This window comes from Gouania willdenowi, chromosome 1, assembly GCF_900634775.1.
Source record: "Gouania willdenowi chromosome 1, fGouWil2.1, whole genome shotgun sequence".
NCBI lineage: Eukaryota > Metazoa > Chordata > Actinopteri > Blenniiformes > Gobiesocidae > Gouania > Gouania willdenowi.
The window spans coordinates 25,032,624-25,038,040 of record NC_041044.1 but is presented as its reverse complement, the minus strand read 5'-3'; the positions used below and the strand labels follow the sequence as shown (position 1 = coordinate 25,038,040).

Genomic DNA, 5,417 nt, shown 5'->3' with positions numbered 1-5,417 from the left:
AGTAGAGCAGTCCTAAGGACAGGCTCTTCATTTTATGGATACACACATATGCATATATACGTATATACACATACATATGTATCCCACACCCAACATGAATTCATCATGGCGGCAAGGAAAACCTTCTGTTAAACAGCAGGAACCTTGTGTGGATCCCATTCCTATGATGAACAGCCATCCACGTTATGCTGTGTTGGGTGTGTGCTGAGGAAAGGGTGGAGACAGAGTTGTTGAGACTCTGTAACTCCACACTGAGGATCCCACGGACCTGCAAGACAAAAGCCAGAAGGAGTACAGGAGCAAACACACAAGGGAAGAATTAGACACAGAGGGAGTGTTAGAGAGAGGAATGGGACCCTCTCCGATCCCTCTCTAACCTAAATGACCTCTCTCTTAACGCCCTCTCCAACCGAGCATGCCAGACCCCCCCGGCAGTCTATGCCTATTGCATCTTAACTATGAGCTATGAGCTATGAGCTGGTTCCTAACTAAAAGCTTTACCAAAGAGGAATGTTTTGAGCCTAACCCTAAAGATAGAGAGGGTGTCTGCCCCCCGAACCGTGGTTGGTAGATGGTTTCAGAGAAGTGGGGCCTGATAACTGAAAGCTCTTCCTCCAATACTACTTCTAGAGACAAATGGAACAACGAGTAGGCCAGCATTTTGAGAGCGTAGTGACGGTGACTCTTTGCCAGAAACTTTAGATTTGATTCTATGTCGCCCGCTCTGGCCCCTGGGATGCACCTCACGATGCCCGCTGACTTCGCTGGCTTCACGTTTCTCACTATGGAGTCGCCAATTATCAGAGTTTGTTCCCCGGTGAGTGTGTTGTCCTCACGGAGGGGGGAGAACCTGTTTGAGACGTGAACATGGTGGTGTCCCGAGCGGCTTTTTGACCTTCGACTATGCTTACCATGGACAGTAACCCAGTCATTGCTGGCCGGGGGGGAAGCTAAGCGAGAGCTAGCACGAGCACGGTCCGCACCGGCTAGGTCCTGCTTGCTAGCTTCGGGTTTGGTATCAGGGGTGCGGAACCGCTTCTCCAGATTGTTGATCCTCGCCTCCATATCTAACAGTACGCTTCACTTTATGCAACTACCATTGTCCCTAAAGGAGGACGAGGAGTAACTAAACATCTGACACACCGGGCAGGAGAGCGGAGGAGAGGAGAGAAAGGCCATAGGTGCTAAATTTAAGCTAAGCTAAGCTAAGCTAAGGACAAAAGGAAGTTTAAAGGAGATTACACTGCCTCTAAGAGGCGAGATTGCTTTTTACTTAACCTTCGTACGTTTAACTGTACGGTAAAAAATTAATACAACTGTTTTCAAAGCTAGAATATCAATGACAACAAGTTTGATTAGCGTGCGCAGATCACAGTAAATGGTAAATGGACTTGATTTTATTTAGCGCTTTATCCCCACACTGAAGCAGTCTCAAAGCGCTTTACATAACAGCTCATTCACCCAATCACTCTCACATTCACACACCAGTGGGACAGGACTGCTATGCAAGGCGCTAGTCGACCACTGGGAGCAACTTAGGGTTCAGTGTCTTGCCCAAGGACACTTCGACACATAGTCAGGTACTGGGATCGAACCCCCAACCTCTCGATCAGAAGACGACCCACGACCACCTGAGCCACGGTCGCCCGTTGTAGTAGCAGTAGTAGAGCGCTGCAAGCAGCGGTAGAGCGTAAACAGGAAATGATCGATACGTCAGCACGTCCGTGAGACAGCAGAAATGAAAAGTCACAACTTAAAGCCTTAAAATGAATGTCTATGAGTAAATATATAAATAAATGTATTTGTAAACATAATTAACCAATTTTGCCCTTACACTGGTTTATTTTGTTTTTTTAATTCAGAATTAAATAATTCCTCTTTTTTTGTAAACAGTTAACAAAACTTAAATTGGCTTTAAGGTAATTGCGGTTGCTCTGTACATGTGCGACTTGTGGTGATGACATAATCCAAAATGGCGGCCCGGAATAGAGCCGACAATATTTAATAAGAGCGTTAAAAGACATTAACATTAACATGGACTTATCACACATGGAGATCAGCAAACAGAACAGGCTTTATCGGACAGGTGATACTAAGACCCGGACACGGAGTAAATGCATCCCCGTACTGCTGCACAGGCTTTAATATCACCAAGTTTATCATTGTAGCGGTTGTTAGAGCTACTATCTTTACCAGGAAGCAACTATTTATTCCTGGTTTTTGTTTTACGGAGTTTTACTGAACTTTATTTTCTGGTGATTAGTTCCTATCTCTTCCGCTCCGTGGACCAAAGTGTGTTACTGTTGAGTTGTTGCTTCAAAACAACAATCAAATTTTAACGGACTGACTGTTATCCAGGGAAAGGTCAGCCAAACTATTGCACGGTATGTTGTTGTAAATATGCAGCCTGTCGCTACCGCTGAGTCACTGCTAACAGCAGCTCATTAGCCTGATTTGTTTAGCATTGTGTAGCTGAGAAAAATGCTGTGAATGAGTTTTTCCACATTTATTTTATAAGCATTTTCAACAGCATAATGTGCACCTAGAATATGCACAGCTTACTTTACATTATTGTGCTAAGGCTGAAAATTTTCTGTTTTAATTTTGGAGCAGCTGTTTTGTGCTTTATATGCACATCATTTATGGTTGTTTTATAGCAGTTGATCAACAGTGGATTATTATGTTATTACAGCACTAATATGAAGCTGTACGGACACAAATGACTCAAAATAAACAAGATATTCTTTAATTCTAAGTAACTCAAAGGTTACTTTTTCTAGTAACGCATTACTTTTTGGTGTAAGTAATCAAAATAGTAACTGAGTTACTTTGTGAATGAAGTAACTAGTAACGGTAACTAGTTCCTTTTTTTTCAGTAACCAGCACAACACTGGTTACAGCCGACAATAAAATGTTGGTTGTGTGTTTCCCCGTCATGTTCGCCCCCTCTCCAATCAGACAGAGCCTTCCCAACCCCCAGACCTAACGTGGAATTAACTAAAGCCAAATAAACCGGTTTTCCATGTAAACCTCAGTTTGGGAATTAATATTACCATGTAAACATGAAGCAGAATACTTTAATTCTGAATGATTTAATGCAGAATAACTCAATCTGAATTAAAAAAAAAAAAAAAAAACATCATGTAACCGTGGCGACTGAGGAGTTTAGAACAACCGTTGCTATGCCGGGGAAGAACTCCACATCAGAGAACATCAAAAGAAGAGCAAAAAGTAGAACTCCAAAAAAAGAACTAAAGGCATCACTAAAAACCCAGAGCTCATAGAGCAGACACTTCTTAGGAGAGAAAAAACAGGTTTGTTTGTATCAGGTTGTTTACCAAACAGTGACAGTGCACAAGTCATGAAGAGAGGGAATAAGATTGACATGGATCAGTCCAAGAGAAGAGAAACTGACCCTGAACTGTCTGATGATGAGTGGTTAGATATTTTTGGAAATGGTCTGCTACTGAAAAAGGTGCTGCAGTCTGGAAAAGGAAGCGTCCGTATGCCGGTTAGTGGACAGATCGTGAAGATCCATCTAATAACACGTCTGTTGGATGGGACGCTGGTCTCCGACGAACCGGAGTATTCGTTCACTGTGGGAGACACTAAAGTGATGCGGGGACTGGATGTGGCGGTGCGACTCATGGTAGTGGGAGAGAAGGTGCTCCTCCAGGTTCCAACAGCGGCCGAGTTTGTAGTGACGCTCCTGGAAGTTACTGATGCTCCAGACCCGAAGCTGCTGCCCCCCACTGAGAAGATTGATCTGGCCACCTGCAAGAGGGAGCAAGGCAATGTCCTTGATCAGCGCAGAGACGATGACCACACCACCCACAAGTTTGACACTGCCTTGCAAACAACAGAGTCAATTTCTAAAGATGCTGTTTGTTCTGAAGAAGAGAGCAAGCTGATGGAAGTGAAATCGAAATGTTTGAACAACATGGATGCTTCTATCCTGGAACTAGACCACAAAGATGAAGCACTACAGGGCTGCAGCGCAGCGCTGACAAATCAGCCTGAAAATGTGAAAGCACCACGGGAGGCCCTGGAGCTGGAGCCACGCAACAACGAGATCCACGATGAGGTCTCCACGATGACGAAGAAGCACAGTGAGGACAGTGAGGACGATGAGAAGATGTCGGAGAACCCGTCCAGCACCCACAAACATCAGGCCAAGTCAGCATGGGGTTTGAGCTGGAAGTGGGTGCTGGGTGCCACTGCAGTAGCCATTGGGGGCATTGCTCTGTCTGTGGTCATCTATGCTAGAAAGTGATTCAAGAACTGTCGTAACGACAAGACTTAAACACTGGAGCACATCTGGCAGTGCATTCTGACCATGTGGTCAGAGGTTTAATAAAAGTTTAAATGCACAATGTGTACATTTTTATTTTACAAGCATCTATTTATATAGGTTACATGCATGATGATGATAAATACAGGGTGTCTACAGGTAGAAAGAAGATTATATATTTAAGACTTTTTAATACCACCTTAAAGAAAATTTAAGACCAAACTTATGATGGAAATACAGACCAAAGGGAAAATATATTGTTTTACAATTAAAGGCATTGATGACAGTTAATATAATGTACAATAAAGAAAAATGAAAATAATCAGTTGTTTAAGAACATAATCCAAATGTGTTTATTAATGTGGAAAGGAAACAAAAATATCAACATTGTCCTTTTAAAAGTAGGGTAGGCGGCAGGCAGCCTAGATCACAGTTCCCTCTGTGTGCTCTTTGGCGGGGACGAGCTGACGGCAGTAGCCGCTCCTCGGGACAGTAACTACAGTGATACGTGCATTTGTGTTAGTCTCTAAAACACCAGAAAAATCTCCAGTAATGCAAGATAAAGACCATACACTTGTCACTAGTCTATATTGAGGAAAAAAGTCACTAGGAGAGCTCCCAAAGACACCGGTAGGGAGGTTGAGTTTTGGTTTCAAAACAGAACGGAGAGAGGATTTTGCAAACTACAGCTTTAATGGCAACTGGCTATAACTGAAGAACTTAGGGGTTTGTGTGTCACCTTTTACCATTTTTGATTACTCTCAATTTGTGTTATTTCTTCAGTTTTTGTTCATTATCGAAATATATACACTGCTCCACTGCTTGCTCCAGGAATAATTGATTATCTTTTGCGCGAGACCAATTCTTCTTGATTCTTTAGTTACTTCTTAAATCTCCATCAATGCAAATGTTGATAGTCAACATGGTTAACCAAGTTATATTTTTGCTCTACGGTTGTAATTATTTTTTTCCCTCCACCACTCACTGTAGATTGAAAACAGCAAAAAATACTGTGTTATGTGGTGTGGTAGCTCCAATGGATGGATGGAAGTATGAAGATTGCTGTTAGAAGAAATGAAAAATCTGATCGATTCAGGCCACCGCTGCATAAAGGTAGTTTTCCTTG

At 42.8% G+C, this 5,417-nt stretch overlaps 1 pseudogene; it reads left to right on the top strand.

The window, feature by feature from the left end:
* The first annotated feature begins 3,361 nt into the window (after positions 1–3,361).
* LOC114456282 (peptidyl-prolyl cis-trans isomerase FKBP8 pseudogene) lies at positions 3,362–4,273 on the top strand (annotated as a pseudogene).
* Positions 4,274–5,417: the final 1,144 nt, after the last annotated feature.